Here is a 19,584-nt window from a genome sequence, read left to right on the forward strand (position 1 = left end):
TGGCGTGTCCCGGATTTTAATTTTGAAACTCTGGGTACTTTAGACATTTATCAGAATGGTTGCTTATTCTCCATCAAATAACATATCACACCCCTGCAACTTTAACACAGGGCTGAGGTTTCACAACGATATGCAAACAACTAAAAGTGAAAAATAGCGTCCAGCCTGTCAACAACAATAAAGGGACCACTTTTCAAACAGCAGGAATGATTAAAAAAAACATTCTGGGACATATCACCAAAATTATACCTAATAAGGAAAGACTATGAAAATACCTCTCTTAGAGTATGTTCTATGGCAGCACGACACACACACCATTGCCATGGTCACAGTGACAAATTGCATGCACCTAAAATACTATAACCAAACAGATAAAATTAACTGGGCAGCTATTGACTTAATCAATATCATAACTCATTTAGGATCTATTTTATAAATTATCTTACTGTGGGTGAGGTCAATGGGACAGCTAAATGCATCATTCTCAGCAATTTCAGTTTACACTTTTAATTTTTGGAAGCTAATTATGAAGAGACACCCGTGGAAGAATTCATTTAGGTTGTGTATTTTTGTACAGAACGTTTCAGCCCTTACCATGTACTACACTTAGGGCCTTCTGGAGGGCACATTACTACTTAAGCCCCAATTAAGAATGGGTCGGAAAAGTGTGTGACATTTATTGCTCCCTATACATTCTGACACAAATGGGATAGGAATTTATTTAGGGTGATAAACATAACTTCATCTCAATTATTGCTCAAAAACTAGGACACAACAGGTGGATGTTTTTGTTTGCGGTACTCAAATATACATGTCTTTCTATTTATTGGGAATTTTCTCTGGCAAATTTCGACAGGTTTGGCATGCTGAAATTTGCCTGGAGAAATCACAGGAGTGTGGTTCCTGTTAAACCATGTGTAATTGTGCTTTATGAGGAGCTGCATATATTTATCCCACCCAATATATTGTGACAAGAAATGGATAGGGATTTATAGAGTGCAATAAATAGCTCTCAAATACAATTAATGTCTGAAAAATTTGGCATAATAATTTGGTGCAATATATCTCCCTTCATGTACTGCCAGCTCCACCTGGTACATTATGGCAAGAAATTACAGAAAATTTAGAAATTACAGCGGTGCGGTAGGTGGGGGTAAATATCATATAGGAGCTACAATGAGAAAGCACATCTTTTTTCACCCTCTTCATTTTACTTTCCCTCCACAAAGATGAGCACAAAAATTGGCAAATCGAACTGTAGCTGATTACGCTAAGTGACTGCCAAATTTGGTGCTGATCCGTCCGTGCTATCAAAAGTTATAGGCAAAAAAAAAAATGTTTTCAATGGAAAGTGCAGCTGATCACAATTACACAGCAAAGACAGCCACTGTCATCATTGATAACAACACTCATTACTAATCAAATTACATCATTGATTACACCACTGATAACATCATCCAATCAATTTGATAGTTTGCTACACGCTTATCACGGTGAACAGTATTTAGTAAGCTACTGTAGACTTTTTGTATTTGAATTTGTGTAAGCTTTTGGAACATGCTTGGCCTCCTAATGTGGCTTTTGTGCCTGGAAGGAGTGGGTTCTCTGAAGATCTGTGTACAGGGCGAAGGCTGTGTGCAGTAAGGTCTTGGGACCTAATGAAGCTAGAGTGTCTGGAGAGAGTTGGTTCTCTATGATCAGGTGCCCACACCTAATGCGACTTGTAGGAAATTAGATCTTTGTACAGAGTTCTAGACACGGCAATGGCTGTGTGGAGTAGGTGCATGGCTACCTAAGGGGGCTTGGTTGACCTGAAGAAGTAAGTACTCTGCCCAGACTTGTTTACAGACAAAGGCTGTGTGTATTCGCAGGTTGGTCACATTATAGGGTTTGGGTGTATGAACCATTCTGTACTGGGCGTAGGCTTTGTGTTGTAGTTGCTCGCTCACATAATGGGTCTTTAGTGTCTTGAAGAAGTATGCCTCACTATAATCATTTTGTATATGCACATAAATGTGAATGTAATTTATGGTTTGCATTATTATGCCCAATTTAGTACTTCTTTACTTATGCAAAATCCTTTACTGGTTTCTAAAGTAAATTGAAGAGAAGTAGTTTTGATGAGGTCAAAAGTCTTCCATGATGTTGTTTGAAATGTCATCAATGATGCCATTGAACATTTCATGAGTGAAGTAATATGTGAAGTCATAAGCAGTGCATGGTGGGAGCACAAGTTCTAGTTAGCTCACAGAACTATAACAGGCAAATTTTAGTGTTTTTTCAGCTTAAAATGTAACACTATGACTGACGTTGTCATCTAGCTGTAACATCTCTTAACCTTTGTTTTTCAGTGAATTTTAATGTTTTTTTAAATGTAAGTTAATGTGTTATTTCCATACCTAACTATAACATTCACTTTAACCTTTGTTTTTTTCAAGTGAATTTCTAGGGTCTTTTAACATAAATTAAGATTGTATTACAGTAGGTCCACAATTGTCTCCTTACTGAGAACCAAATACCCCATAATAGCACTTGACACTCTCAGGGTAGTGAAGGAGAGCAATGTAAAGCCTAATCAGGTTAGGTGGTGAGGGCTAACAATCCCAATTCACCCAATTCACTGACATGGAACAACAGTACCCAAAACATTATTACTGAGTCAGAGTTCTTTCTTGTGAAAGGAAAAAGTATATTTACTACACACACAATATTAAATACTATGCATTAGATTACAAAAATATACATCAGGTATGTAGAACTATCTTTGGCGACACCCCTAAATCACATTTGACCCCTATTGGGTATTGGCCCTAATAATAAAAACACACTCCACCTATAAGAGATGCAACATCATAATATAACTGGATCTCACTTTAAATAACGCTGTCCTACTGGCTTTGCCAAGGGGTCACCACATCAACAAATATAAGGCAAACCTACTGGTATTTAAATGGGTAATTTCCTTGGTTAGTCAACATGTCATAATTTACTATTAAAACCACTGGAATCAATGACCAAAATACAAAGTATTTGTTATTAATAAACATATTGCAGTGTTCATTAATAGAGATTGTCACTAAAGTATTTTAAATAAAGCACTCCTAATCAAAATAACTGTTAATGTGTATTTGAGTTTTTTTAAAAACATTCTTCAGGCTACATACACAGCCCAACCACCAAACACAAAGGATCCCAACACTCCAAAACTTGAGAACAAAGGCTCCAGCTCTGGGATTGATTAAAGAAATGCTTAAGTTTCCTGAGTGACATGAATTCAATATGCCCTGAAACTCAGGGCAAGTTTTTTTTAAATCACTTAAGGGGGGTGGGGAGTTGCGGTGCTCTGAGTAGCCAAACACACCACATAAGTTACTCTTTGGTTGTGCATTTCCCATTTTCAGGCACTACAGAAACAAGAACAATATACCAATTAGCCTACGCAGGGTATCGTGGGTCGTTGCTGAGGAAGACCATGGAATATTTAAACAGCAGGGTTCCTGCTTTGTTCCAGGGCTGTAGGCCTCTTGTTTCTTTCTTTTTTCTTTTACTGGGTGCCCCAATTCCACCTGGGATACCAGCACACAGTGAGGGCCATTGTAGGTCTAGGAGGGGGGTCCCAAGACCCAGCAGACCCACCCACCAGCACCTGTGTGGGAGCCGGCACATTTTTTCTTTTTGTAAATGCCCAAGTCACACTGAGGCACCCACAACTAAGCATCCCATTGGGGGCAGTTGTGGAGGGGAGGTTCTCATGGCCCCTCAACCAGCACCGATCCTCATTTGAATGTGCAGGAGTCAGCCACTGTTGTTTGTGGTCCTGTCTGATAGAAGCAACCTTTCCTTCTGCTCCCTACCACAGTAGAAGACATCCAGTGCTCCCTGCCCGTTCTTGCAGGTAGCGATGAAGAGGCCTCCTAGATGTCCCTGGGATGTGGTCGTTGAGACACAATACTTATGTTGGGTCCCCGGACATGGGATCACTGGGGCCAAAACCTGGTACAGGGAGTGGGGCCACAGACACAGCCTTTTTCCCAATATATTCTTTAAAAAAACAAAAAAAGGAATAGATGCACATCAGGACCCAGGAGACGGGATCCCCTGGCCCAAAAGCTAACTCAGAGAGGTGGGCTGATCCATGCCCACCTTCCTAGGATACGCAATAAAAATAAAAAAGTGACACCAAATATATTTATTTTGTGCCCCCCCCTCCCCAATGACCAGGGGATCAGGGTATTCCTCCTACCCTGACTCCTTGTATTTAAAAAATTAAAAACATTTTCAGGTCAGGGATCCAAGTCCCTATGTACTTTCATGGTGGCCACAAACATTTCTGTTCATGTTGTGGCCAGTCAATCAGAATACTAACTCCAAAACTCCCCTCAGCCAATCCTAACGCTTTAATTTCTTTTAACTCTCACCTAACAGTCAATATCTCTATTTTTTATGTTAATTTCTCAAATACCTATTGAACAGATGTATACCAAATCACAAAAAAACATGCATTCTGGGTAAATATTGGGCTTTCTGCTAAATGTAATGCAATTCCATTAAGCCATTTTTGTTTTAGCACTGTCTAAAACTGCATTGGCAAATTGTGTTTTGGGATCCCCTGTCCTGCAGTACCAGCTTGGCAGATCACCCCAAAATGCTCTAGGAGGGAGCTCAGGGGGATTAACCTTTTTTTGAATGTTTTGTGAACATTCATCCAATAGTGGCAACATTTTTAGCAAAATAAAACCTGCTCTTCCTATGGAAACTCTGAGCTGACTATAACTACAGTGGCAACCAAAATTGTAAATTTATATTTTAATTTCCATAGTAAAGCTTGCTCTTCAATATAGAAAAAGGACTGAACAGAATTACACCAAATTTGGCCCAAAGATAGAATTTTACTCAGAAAGTATGCTTTTCATTATGCTCTGAAGGTGCTCGAGTTAGAGCTAGCCCGAGAGTTGACAACCATATATGCGCTGATTGGTGACTTTAAAGGGAATCCTGGTTGGCTGCAGAACATTAACTATGCCTTGCAGCAGTCATTACAGGGACTCAGGGGTATGGTCCCTGTATTCTGAAAATGAATGAATGAGCATACCCTGATACCCAGAGGCATGGTGGGGGGCTCCAAAAGGGACCACCCCATTCATTAGCTGGCCACAACATGCAAAACATGCTGCGGCAGTCACTTACCTCAGGGACCTAGTCGTCGTTGAGAGTTGTTGTAGTGAATGGCAGGTCATTAAAAGGAGCACAATAAGGGGCGAAGAACAGGTTTCAATCACAATATAAATCATTTGTTGGTGGAGTTATAATCATTTTAGGAAATGTGGTGAGTTCTTAGGTGATTTTATCTTGTGAAATATACTGACACTCTTCTGGGATTTGATGAACCATGTCTACCAAAAAATTATCGCCAATAATTTTATCATAGCATTTATGGAAGGTGCTCCAGATGCAGAAAACACAGCACTTTTTATATAAATTCACAGTGTCTTTCTCAGCCACGTGAGAATAAAGTCTGATATTCTGAGTAAAAATATGTACTTCCAACAGCAGCAGCATGTCAGTTGATTCCCCAGTGTTGTAATCCACACTATTACCAAGGGGCTCTAGGCAAGCTGCTTTCAAGTGCAAAGAAAATTAATGAAACATACAAAAAAACACTCACATTTAAATAATAACATCTCCAGGCATAGCTGAATGAGCAGAGAGTGCCATATTTTGGCACACAAAAAGAAGAACTGAGACCTCCTGCACCTACTAATTAAACATAATACATCCCAATTTCATCTGGTGAGGTAAGGCTGCAACCTAATGGTGCCATCACTAGAAGTTGAAAAAACAAAATGCTATTAAATTGCCATTTTATTAATGTATGGACATTGCAGCAAAGATAAAATGTCCTTCCTATTTGCATAAACCATGAAACACATTATTCTCACACTGTATTTGCATTGTAATAAATATATAAATACATGAATACTGTAGATAGAACTAGGGAGTGCAAACAAACAAATAGGAATAAGGGAAAATCCTGAAAGGCTCTCATTACGATTTGCACAGTACTGGGTCAGTTTTACAGTTTGTATGGTAAATTGCTTCACTATTGTGCAATTACAATTAAACCTCTATGAAATTGACAAGTACCATATAGGGCAAATTTTTCAGTCAGAAAACCACACAGGATTCCTTATGCCTCGCAATATTACTTGAATGTATGTGCAGGGCGGGCAGTGCATGGGGTGTGGATGAGGAAAGAGGGTGGAAGGAGTAGATGAGGGAAGAATTGTATCCCAGTGGGAAAAAAAACAAGCATGAGAATTGACTGATGATGCAGCTAAAGTCTCATTTGATTGGAAAAATGGGGTCAAGTTCTTACACACCATGTAAATAAGTGATTAGAAAAACCTAACCACTAACAGCGTATGTTAATTTTGTTCCACCTGACATGTAATCATGTTAAATATTTGTAAACGTGGGTGCCACTGAGACTGACATGTATTGAAGATATTTTAGAAATTGTTCATTTTTCTTTGAAAGAAACCTCCTAGTTTCCCTAAGGCAATGATGAAAATTCTACACACATATAATAATAGGAAAGCAAGGATTTATGGGACTGCCCTTTATGGCTTGATAATGTTTTAGTGATCTCTAGGGTCATACAATGTGGTTATTTCTCCCCTTCCTCACCTAATGTGATCCATTGCCTATAAAAAATAACAAGATAAGAAATACAGAGTAAATGTTACATTCAGGCAACATTTTTTAAAACAATAATGCTGACTGTTTTACTATGACATTTCTAATGTTTTTGCATAGCTACATTTTTGTAGGTATTTCTAAGTTAGGTGTAATTATTTTAAAAATAGAAAGACCTGTAAAATTCACAGACATTAGTATATCTGCCGATGTGAGTCTGTTTTCAATTCGACAGTCTATCCTCCATGTCCATAAAAATTTAGGGATATCTGGACTAGTGTTGGGGTGGGAAACCTTTTATTTTAAGAAAGCCTCACTAAGACTGGAGCGCAGGGCAGCTATTGGAAGACAGTTGCACCGATAATGTTACTTGGAGTGCTTGTGATGTTTCACTGTTTCAGGGAATGGAGAAATAAGTATATAAATATAAATGTATTGATATTAATATAAATATTGGTTTCCACCGGTCAGCCCAGCAGGAAAGTGCTAACAGGGCCAGTTTAGAGGTCACCAGAATGACGGCAACCACCCCGCTGGGAGTTTGGCAGACAGGTATTCCCGCCCGTCAAACTCGTAATATGGCCCTTGGTGCACATGTAGCTCCTCATCCTGGTTGAGACTCCCGGGATGCTTGGTGTTGAGCCTGATGATAAATTCAGTTTCCATCTTTCTCAGGATATGTTCTCTATCTCCTCTTCTTGCACTTCCAACCACCCTGTCAATCCCAAAAAAGGAAACCACATCAGTGTTTGGATTATGAGACAGATGGTAATGTCGTGCAATTGGGTAGTTAGGATCTCCATTCTTTATTGCACAAAGGTGCTCCAAGATCCTTTTTTTCACTGGGAATATGGTACTCTCCATGTATTGAAAATCACAGGGGCATACGAATACATAAACAACAAAATGGCTTTTACAGTTTATGAACTTACGTATCTTAACATTTCTCCTTGTGGGTACAGTGTATGCCTTCTTGTTATGACTATGGGCTTAAGCCTTACATTGCCCACACCTGTAAAACCCCTGTTGAACCTTCAACCACAACCCCAATGTCTTCTGTGGATTGCTATATTAGCTGTGCACCAACATATCTTTTAATGAGGTACTCTTCCTATAAGTTATCAAAAGAAAAGGACTCACAAGATCCCCAATCACTCAGTCAGATTTTATCAACTGCCAATGCTTTCTTAGCACTCGGCAAACCAGACTGAAATAACTATTGTGCGTAGTTATCAGTCTCACCTCACGAGTGCCTTGATCCTTTCTTTTCGGTGCCAATAAGCTGTTCCTTCTTACTTTCAATGTTTTCTGACATGCTGTCTCAATCACTTTCTTTGGATATCCTCTAGTCTTAAATGTGGTTACCATCCTTCCCTGTCCCATCTCAAAACACTGACATGTACTGGTATGTTTTGCTCCTAATGACTCCCCAAAGGGGATGCACCATTTAAGCTTGGGTGGGTGATGGCTACATGCATGTAAGATGCTGTTGCCAGCTGTGCTTTTCCTAAAAAGACTAGTGTGGATGGTTTCACTCTCTACTGTCACCAACACATACAAAAATCCCATGGTATGGTGTGATTTGTAGGTAAATTTTAAGTTAACATCATTTTCACCTATCTAAATGAGAAATGCATCCAACCACTCTAGAGGCTATCCCACATTATGAAGAGGTCATCAATATAGCATGTCCAAAACGCTATGTGTTGTGTCCACGCCTCGTTTTCATCAGGCCAAATGTATTGGGTCTCCCACCATCCCATGAAGATACTGGCATAACTGGGAGTGGAGCAACTTCCCATTGCAGTTCCAGTGAGTTCCAACACTATTGATCGTTAAACAGAAATAAATTATGTTCTAGACAAAGCGCAACATGCTTCGTCGCATCACTGAATGGTCATTGAGAAACAGGGATTTGTGTCTGAAAAAGTATTTGCATGCCCTAATCCCCAGATCATGATGAATACAGGTATACAAAGATACTACATCTATGGTAACCTGAATGTAAACAGATTTCTAAGGAATGTCTTGGATTTTGGTGATGAAATCTGTAATGTCCCTACAATATGGCGGTAGGCTTGAAATGTAGTGGCACAGGAAAAAGTCTAGGTAAATGGATGTGTTCTCTAACAAGCTCCTATTGGCTGAAATGATGGGCCTCCCTGGGAATGTATGTCGGAACAACACATGCTGGAACAACGCATGCCTGAACAACGAGGTCGGAACAACAACCGCGTTGTTACCACTAATGCCTTTACCACGAATGCCTTAACAACGATTTTTCGTTCCAGCATGCGTCACCCCTGGCCCCTCGCCCCCACCACCTAAAAATTACCACGGCCCCCCACCCCTTCCCCTAAAATCACGCCAAACACCACCCTTGTCCCTAAAACTACCCCACCTCGTCCCTAAAATTACTGTGACCCCCACCCTGCCCCTAAAACAACCCCAACCCCCACCCCATCCCTGAAACCTAAAGTACCCCAACCCCCACCCCTAAAACCACCCCACCCCTAAAACTACCCGAGCCCCCCACCCCGCCGCTAAAACCTAAACTCCCCAACCCCCCACCCTGCCCATAAATTTACCCGACCCCTAAACCCACCCCTAAAACCTAAAACCACCCCAACCCCCACCCCATCCCTAAACTACCCCAACCCCACCCCTAAAACCACCCCAACACCCCGCCCCTAAAACTACCCCAAGCCCCCCACCCCACCCCTAAAACCTAAACCCTCAACCACACACCCCGCCCCTAAAATTACCCGAACCCCCAACCCACCCCTAAAACCTAAACCACCCCACCCCTAAAAACCTAAACCACCTCGACCACCCACTCCCAAATACTAAAAATACCCAACCCCCACCCCTAAAACTAAAAATACCCCTCCCCAAACCTAAACTGCCCGAACACCCACCCCTAAAACTAAAAATACCCCAACCCCCCACCCTCGCCCATAAAACTAAAAATACCCTTCCCCTCCCTGCCCAGCCCCTAAACCTAAACCGCCCGACGCCCCCTCCCCTACAACTAAAACCCCCAACCCCCCACCCCCGCCCCTAAACCTAAAAATACCCCGACCCCCCACGCCCGCCCCTAAAACTAAAACCCCAACTCCCACCCCTAAAACTAAAAATACCCCGACCCCCACCCCTAAAACTAAAACCCCAACCCCCCACCCCGCCCCTAAAACTAAAAATACCCCGAACCCCCAGCCCCTAAAACAGCCCCACTTTCTTGACTCATTGCGTCGTCCTCCTCAGCCGGCTCCCTTGTTGTGTGCCTTAACCAAGCATGTGCGTGGTTCAGCAAATGCATGGTTAAGGCACAAAACAACGAAGTCGTGGTTAACGAAAGCGTTGGTCCGCTTTCGTTGTCCACGACTTCGTTGTTACGGAGTCGTGGTTCAGGGCGTTTCCCCTCCCTGGTGGATTGGTACTGTGCTTATGGATTTTAGACAGCATGTGAAAACAAGGTGCAGTGGGTTTTTTCACCAACGGAAAATGGTATTCCTCAACATCCATGCGTCCTTTTTCATGCCAGTTAGCAAATAATGTGTAATACGTTGTCACTGTTTGTTTGCATAGGGTCTCAGAAAATCGTTCATAACGCCCTGAAAATATCAGTTGTCTATTTGCCTCCTGTTGGTATTGATTTATATCACCCAAAACAACATTGCCTCCTTTACCAGCGGGTTTAATAACACATGAGGTAGACTGTCCCAATGTATTGAGTCAATGCCTTCCCTTTAGTGAGATTTCTTGTAAATTGTTTTTTTGCTGTTATGCCAAATTTTCATAATTTCCCTAATTATTAGTTCATGAAAGGTATCAGTAGTGTCATGGGGAGTGATGGGATTGCATTTAAATTATGACCTGAAATCATTTCTGGTAGTTTTGTCAAGCTCTAAACCCAAAGCATCAAGTAATTGTCTCTAAGAGTCCCAATCCCTTCCACCCACTTCCAATTACCTCAATGTGGTAAGTGCATCAATGTCCCCAATACACAAATTATCACAAGTAGAATCATTCACAACATTTGTGGTTGAATGGCCCGCAGGGCAACGTTTGTTCTTTTGTTGTTCAAATACTTTCAACAATTTTAGCTCCCTAGTAAAAAGGTCAATCAGAGTCCTAGAATAATAAAAGTTTGCCATGGGGCAAAAAAAGTCCCAGTTCTATGTTAATCAGATGTCAAATTATGGGTTGTCTGCTGTGTGCTTCTTCCATGTGGCAAGGCATCTTTTTTCACTTGTACCTCCCCTCCTGATTTTGCCACTTTGTTGTTCTTGCCTCCTTTTCCTCTTGGCACTTTCCTGCGTGGGTCCCTGGTTCAACTGTGAAAAATTATATTCTTCCAAAGTCGTCAGAAACTCGCAACGGCTTGCAGTTCATCCACATCTGATATATCATCAGAGCTTGATTCAGACGTAACCAACTCCTGTTGTCTTAATGAATTGAGCTGTCTGAACTTCTTCCTCGCCGTATCATATTTCCTTCCAAAAGTGAGAATCCTCCCAGTTGCATAGTCAATCTGATCACGCAAAAATGTGCTCCTTTTTTGTGTTTTGATTTTTTCCTCATACTTCGTCAATCTGTCTTCCATGTTCTTGAGGAAGGAGTGGACATTCTCCTGCAAGGAATGCTTGTCTAAAATGTGTCTGAATTTCTTTCCTACCTCCTTCAATTATATTGCTGCATACCTAGACAGCAGGCCTAACATATTCTTGCAAGTTCCTGCCATTAGTTGAGACCTCTCCTCCAGGGGTTTATGGTGCGGTTTCTGGTGAGTAGGTGTAATCAAAATCCTTAGTCCCCTAGGCATTTGGCCTACTTCGATGTAAACATTTGAAGAGATCACCTCCCAGCTATGATTTCCTTTCTGCATAGTTTCATATTGGGATAGATTCTGTTGTAAAGCCCCCATGGTCAGTTACATCGGATGAACCATTATCGGAGTATGCTAATTTTACTGTTGCGCCGTCATCAAACAAACCGTGTGCTGCCTCCAATCATTTACAAATAGCATCGCACATTTTAAACCTGCTTTCAGGACAACTAAATTCGCCTTCCTATTTTTTATAAACACATCCCATGTCGCCACTATGAGACAAGTTCTCTTGGGGTGAAACTCCTGCCAGCTACGTCTCCATAAAACCTGGCTAAAGCTTGATTATGGCAGTCACCAGGGAAGCAGAGGGGCCACAGGCCCCCGCATATGATACAATACAAGCCTCAAGGGTGGTGGTCCCCAGGGCGACAAATTGAAGCCCTAGGGAGGTGTCAAACCCCAGGGCCGCGGGCCCCCCTGCATATAAAAAATAAATGAAAGCTCTGGGGAGGCAGTGGTCCCCAGAGCTGTGTGGAGGGGCCAGAAGGCCCCCCACACTAATTTCTTAATGTCCCTGGGACCTGGCCCACCCAGGGCCTATAAAATAAAACAAGCACAGGAGCCCTGGAACTCTTGGCAAAAAGTGCTAAGGGGTCAGGGCATCCCTACCCCGGTCCCTTTTATTTTATATTTACTTTTTTGGGGGGGCTGCCTGGTTTGAAGCGTTGACAGCCAATCGGAGCTGTGTATTTCCCTGCACAAGCTCATCTTTATTCATGAATACTTCACGGGCAGAGATATGCAAATTTAAACTTGCCTAAATTTGTCAAAAACTACTGAACGGATTTACTCCAAATAAACAAAAGTGTGATCTGCGTACCGACAGCAAGCTTTCTGCCAAATTTGGTGTCATTTCGTCCAATAGTTCGGCCTGTAGTCGTGTCTAAAGAATCCCATGGAAATTAACACTTGTTTTTTGAGCCCCCTTTTTCTCGGTCTGCTTGACGGATGACCCCAAAACTTTCCATGTGCAACAAGACTCACCACAACACTTTTTTTGGAAATTTCCTGAAGATTGGTCAATAGGTGCCAAAGATATAGGAAACCACCAGTAGGTAATATATATGTGAAAGATATACTGAAAAAACTAAGGGTAAAGCAACATAGTTAGGCATAGCAATACATTACTTTACAGTTAAAAGAGAAAACTTTGAAATTGACTGGAAAAAATAGCAATGGTTAAAGTGGCGTTATAATTAGATAAAAATGTCTTCTAAAAATACCATTTTGAACTGAAACAAAATTGGAATTTGTGAGTTATAGTTACCTGAAGTAACTATAACCTGTGCACCTATCATGCAGATTGATGTCATTGATGTAATTTCAAATGTCATCAGTGATGTCATCAATGAAATCCCAGATAATGTCAGAAGTGATGTAATATATGAGGTCATCTGCAGTGCATGGCAACATTTTGTGTAATTCCGTTTAGCCATTTTGGCTGTAGCACTGTTTATTTTTTTGGCAAAATTGCATGCAGGATTTATTTTTTCCCCCCCCACCGTTCTCGACCCTCACTTGACGGATCACCCCAAAACTTTCCATGAAGGAACTAAGGTGGATGATGTACCTTTTTTTCAAAACGTTTTTTGAAGATTTGTCAAAATTATTACCAAAACTAAATATCTATTTCAATGGAAACCTGTGTTCCATATATATATATATATATATATATATATATATAAATATATATATATATATATATATATATATATATATATATATATATATATATATATATATATATATATTCACTGAACAAAACTAAGGTTACATGGACGTTGTAGTTAGGTTGATGTTTTACCCATACAAAACCATAGAAATTCAACAGTTATAGGTATACTTATAGTTTTACTTATGCTAAGAAACTATAACTTGTAGTCTAAACTTACTTTCCAGCACGAGCTACAGTTTCTTCAGGTTTAGGCAATAATTCTTAGTTAGTTAATTAATGGCAGGGATTATGTTTGAACAATATGTACCCAGTCCTTGAGATTTGTGTTTTGTTTCACTTCAGTTCAAGGAAGAGAGTAAGGGACAGATTACCTTGTGCCACATTAGCGTCATTTTTTTATTTTTTACGCTAATGTGGCCCAACAAGGCCATAATTGCTGCGCCAAATTTACAAAGTGGCGCAATGCATGCATTGCACCACTTTGTAACCCTTTGCGCTACATTATGCATGCGTCAGGTGGTGTTCCCTCATTAGGGAGGTGAAAAAATGGCGCAAAGGAATCTAAGAGATTTCTTTGCGTCATCTTTTTTGGCACTTTTAATGCCTGCTCAGAGCAGGTGTTAAAAGGAAACTTCCATTCGTTTCAATGGGCCTCTGGGTGCTTTGCAGAATTAGCATCAGAATTGCTGACGCTTATCCTGCAAAGCGCCGAACTTGTGTCAAAAATTCTGGCGCTAGTTCCCTAACTACTGCCATGGTGAGCCGTACATTAAATACTGCACACACATGGTGGCGTTAGGGGGGCAGTAAGGGGTGCAAGAAAAGTGTTACTGCACTAGGTGCAGCACCACTTTTTATAAATCTGCCCCAAAGAGAGATGATGCAGCACCACATTATCAGCCGGAGGCTTGCTCATATTTCGAGTTAGAACATTTCTGGATACTGATGATAACTTACAGACAACTCTGGAAAACCCAGCCAACTATGTGGACAGAAAAGTCAAACAAAGGTATGAAATTCTGCAACTAAGAACATATTAGGACGGAGCAATAACAACATTCCAAACATACTTCCTATATCTAGGCATCATCCCACCTAATACTCTCTCTTTGTTGTTAACTTTGGCACATCAACGCGATACGCCCAGTAAAACCTCTAAATCCAATCTACACTATCCCTCTGTACCATTAGGAGCTAACTATACATAGCAGCAAGATGGCTCAGTAAGCTACATACTCATCGCAGTCATATGCAATGGTCTGAAGTTGGGACATGAGTTTGAATCTGGGTACCACCAAACCAGCCTTCATCCTTTCTGAGGTGGGAAACTCAGTACCACTCAACAGGATTCAACTGGATAACAATGGCATCTGTTAATGACAGTCACATGAAAAAACTATGTATCTCCTAAATGTCAGCTCTGAAACTATTTCATATGCATACACGTAATTGTGCAGTCCTATAAATGAATATTTTAATGTTTTAAACATTTTAACTCTGCATTAGGTGATTTTTTAGTGCAGCATTGGCTCGGCCTGTGTCATTGTGCATCACACACGTAAAGAAGCATACAATTGGCACCTTCCAGTTTACAGTAATGCAGGGACAGTCTACTGTATATGTATCTATCACAGGACCAGGAAAAATCGTGAAGAATGGAGTGCCAAGAAGCCCCTCAACAGGAGCTTCTTCAATTTCGCCCATCAGAGTATCATCAGAACTCCTCTAGCTAGGTTCACGGAGTCCACACATCTACTTCACAGTGCTATAGGAAAACTGAGTTATGTGAAACCACTCAGAGTGAGTAATAAGACATGCAAGTAGAGCTAGCCTTCCAAAGAAACAAAATGCAAATTACAATATAAACACAATGAGCCAGCATCTGCATGGATGCTGAATGATAGGAATTCAAAATGAACATTAAAGGACCCCATTAAGCAGGCCTGTGAATTGATGCGCCTCTCCACTCATCTTCCTGGCTCAGTGTGGAAGAGTTTTGTATAACAGAGGAAACTGATGGATACACCGGACAATGATCTGTAAAGTTCAATGGATTGATGGTAAAATAGATTTTTCATCAAACACATGCATAAAATAAAATTCCAAAAATTACATTGTTGTTTCAGAATTTCTGAAAATCAGACAGCACAGAGCTCCGTGAATATGCAGGGAGCTACATTTTGCGAACAGACGAAAAATGCAAGGCGACTTATTTACTAAAAGTCACTTGACAATGATGTTGTCAGGTAAAAATTCCACAGAGCAAAGGCAAGCAACCAGTGTCAAGAACACACTTATTGTACATATTACTGGGCAAAGGCAACTGCCTAGCATTAAGCCACGTAATGTTTGAATTTGTGGTTGAGGCACATTGTGGAACTATCACACAGTATTCAGGCTGCATCTGATTGTGCCGGATTTCATTTTCAGCTACAATTCCATTCGAACCCGGTCCTGCTATTTTAGTAGATCTGACTTTTCCTGGAATGCTAGTGGTGTTTCTACAGCTCCCACCCCGTTACACTCCCTTTGCATAGATCATCAGGGGTTTGGCACCATACGTACAACTTTTGCATTCTAATAGCTCTTGCATGCATAAGTTGATAGATGGAACCATTAGTGTCATTTTTTATCAATTGTGCTAAGGCATACTATATCTAGGCCTAAGTTTAAATATTTAGGGAAAAATGTAGGGAAAAGATTTTCAAATTTTAAATCATAATTCATATATGGCAATATTTACAATAGTTTAAAAAATGCAGAAGGCTATATGTCAATAAGAAAAAATAAGATAATAAAATGTAGGTCCTGATTTAGAGTTTGGCAGACGCGTTACTCCATCGCAAACTTGACGGATATCCCATCCGCGGTATCACGATTTCCATAGGATACAATGGACTCGTAATAGGGCGGATAGAAAATCCGTCACATTTGTGATGGAGTAACCCCATCCGCCAAACTCTAGCTCAGGCCCTTAGTTACATTTCTGGTATGGAAAAATGTCCCATGCTCATGCTGTCACAGGAACCAAGCTGCGTCCGACTCGAGTGCCCCAATCAGGGCCAAAACCGTATTTGGGTTGCTTGTGTTCTGGTTAGGAGAGGACTTGGCCTAGCAGTTCGGCTGGACTGTTTCTATTGGTGCAGGGTCAAGGCTGATTTGCATATGGCTAGGTCAAAACAGAGGTGGCATGGTGGGCGAAAAAAGATGGGTCGAAATGCTACCCAGAATAATTGCCAGCGGTTAAACTTATTGAAAGCATCCTTCCATCTCCTTTTGCGTGTCTGATGGAAAAATATTTATCAAGAGCCAATGGTGAAACAAATAATACAGCATTCCTGAGTCACAGTTTTAAATGTTGGCAACATGAATCCATCTATCCGTCTGAGAAACTGGTTTGGGAATTTATTATGTTTCCTGCTGCTCCGTTTGACTTTTTGAGCAACTTGCTTGTTTCATTGTTGTTATTATGTATAATCAAATACTATTTTGCAGTGTAACCCCTGCAGATTTGCCCTGCTGCATACCGCACCACCAGTGTTGAGAAACATTGATTTGTAAATCTCCCTTTAAATTGAAATCCTTACAATCAGAAAGTTGGGATTTAGTGGAACCCAAGATTAGATGGTAGCAGCATTTTAAATAGTAACCAATCCACCGTTTTATAGTCCCTTATAGCAGGATAAACTTATGTTATATTTAATTTATTGTCAGCATAGGTATGCATCGGATAGTCATCTCCACTGCTTTGCCCTGTTCTCGAAGTATTTTTGCCAGCGCTTAGAATCGGCCATGGAGCAGGATGAGGCGCCTTCTGAATTTGTAATGAAAGTGAAAGAGCAGCTCTACCTCAGACGGCGCATGGAACGACAGAAACATTTTCATTCACTGACATGCCCGTCTCGCGCACACGACCCAAGCAATCACTGCTCTGAAGAATCACATTCCGAGGCATTAGCATGCAATTAAGAGAAGACATGTCAGCAATCTGACTGCAAATCACTTGAAGTCTTGCCATCGGACGCGAGGCTCTTCTGCATCAGCAAGCAGGAAGAAGGTTAAGTAAAAAAACAGAGGAAATGCAATGAACAGCTTAGACCACATTTGCAATGCAAATATGTAGATACCCACTGATTAGGAAACTATTATTTCTAAGAGCGTGAGCTCGGCTATTGCTTGATGAAGGACTCTTGGTTCTGAAAACCTATATCTGATCACATTCGCAGTGTTATTTCCGCCTCGGATATGAACAAAAACCCAGTGTGATTGTTCATCTTCAAAAGCTCACTGATGAGCAAACACCAAAAATTACAAAATAACTAGTGGAAATAGTGCATTTCATAAAGAAACAATGCATAAAACCCAAAGCCCAGAGAAGAGCAGATTTGATTAATTTGATTTTTGCAAAGAGGGTGTAGATCACACCTGTAATTGGTCTTTCTATCGTATCTTTAAAATATGCTTCGCAAATATTTGATAATTCGCTTTCCTCGGATAATTATACTAACTTGTGTAATGACATATGCGAGGTACAGCATACCTTGTTTACCAAACCTTTTAGGGTTTGATTAAAGAAAAGCAATTCATTGATACCTCAAGCAGGCATCGGGTGTGCCTAACTCCATCCCTTTCTGAATGAGTGATGCACTTGCACGAGGGTGGACCATCCCTACCTCTAGGTCTCCAACTTGATCTGGTCCATGCCGCACTGCCAGAGTGCAATCAATGCAAAGAATTCTGTTTCAGAAGACTATTTCACCTTTTTTTCCAACTTGCAAACACATTTGTTTTCTAAAATTTGAAAAAACGCTCTACAAGTTTTCTTCAATGTTCATAACATTGATGTAGGAAAGCCTACTAGACAGCAAGACCCCGATTTACTAAATATATGCTAGTGCATGACACACATCACGAATAGGCGAAGTAAATGATAACATGATCAATTGTTACACACAACATTATTTTTGCGTCAAGCGCTGAAGCCACTGCACTGCTAAATACAATTGTGTAACATAGTTTGAAGCTCCTTAAGATCCATGCAGAGAGGCCATTGACAGTTTGGGAACAGTGCAAACACCACAATGATTCCATGCAAAGTCAAATCAACTAAAGTGACACAAAATAGTGCAAGCTGGTTGTGTCTGTGTGATGCTAACACCAAATAAATAAGGTTTCTTCAGAGAACCAGACAAGCATCCAGAAAGGATCAAGGTAGCAATATGTCTACATTTCCCCACAGCCTGAATTTAAGAGAGAGGGTGAGCTAGGGGCGTGTCCCACTTGAAGGACCTTTTCACTGCCTGGTCGCCAAGTCAATGGGTTGTTCTGATTCAACCTATGATGCAGAAAACAAAGTTCTGAAAGGCATTCTATGCACAGCTTGGAGGCAACGTAAACCACTTCAAAGGTATGAGAAGGAAATAGCTTACCAGGCTACTACACCTACTGACAGGTGGGCAACGAGGTGGTGTTCTGTCACCCCACCCCCACATATCTACTAAAGTTTGATGTCCTGGCAGCAGAGACCTGGAAGAAAGATTACAAATTCCACCACATGCTGTTTGTGCACACTGACATGTGCTGGTTTTCCTGCAACTGTAAAGCCACAATATATTTTTATTTTCACCCACAAATGCCTTTTGAGAGTAGTAACAGTGTACATTCTGGGTGTTTTTTTCATTTGCATGTATACTAATTGAAAGTTACAGATTAGCAAGTGGAACATGTTTATGAAGGAAATAATATTATCACAGATGAGATTACGAACATGAGCATGACTACTGGGTATTGACACATCAACCATCTACTGATTTAAGCACTGAAAATATTAGATAAAAAACTCAGTTTGCTACCTTCAACGGACCCTTCTATCCTGTCACCAGAGCAGTCCTGCAAGATGAGGAGTGATGAGGCTTCTTAATTCCAGTTCACAACAGGAAGAGAGAAGCCTGTTCATATTTGATTGATCTGGATCATAGGTGTGCACTGGTACTCACTGGAGTCACAGGTAAATCTTAAAATTGTCAAGAGGCTTCCTTTGCTGCAAGTACCACATAAAACACCTCAGCTCATCGGAATGTTTTTATTCCCACCTTTTTCAAAACTCAGAGTAAGAGATTTTAAAAGTAAACCCTGTCTTTCTGGAGGAGGGGGACATCAAATGTGTACTTTTGGATGGAGTAAGTGGCAGATCTGGAAGTAGAACCGGCTTTGGGGCAGTGCGACTGGTGCAGCCAAGGCTGGCGCTTTGCCCGCGGATGGGGGAGATTTGTTTAGAAATAAATGTCAAGAGAACTCTGGTGATTAACATTCCTGCCAAAGA

The 19,584-nt window shown here is 40.9% G+C and overlaps 1 protein-coding gene across 1 annotated transcript in view; it reads right to left on the minus strand.

Annotated features, from left to right (window-relative positions):
• LOC138249824 (disks large homolog 2) overlaps positions 1-19,584 on the minus strand; it is a 3,298,389-nt gene that overhangs the window by 3,030,397 nt on the left and 248,408 nt on the right. The gene's annotated exons all lie outside the window — the stretch shown is intronic.

Source organism: Pleurodeles waltl, chromosome 8 (genome assembly GCF_031143425.1).
Source record: "Pleurodeles waltl isolate 20211129_DDA chromosome 8, aPleWal1.hap1.20221129, whole genome shotgun sequence".
NCBI classification, from domain to species: Eukaryota; Metazoa; Chordata; class Amphibia; order Caudata; family Salamandridae; genus Pleurodeles; species Pleurodeles waltl.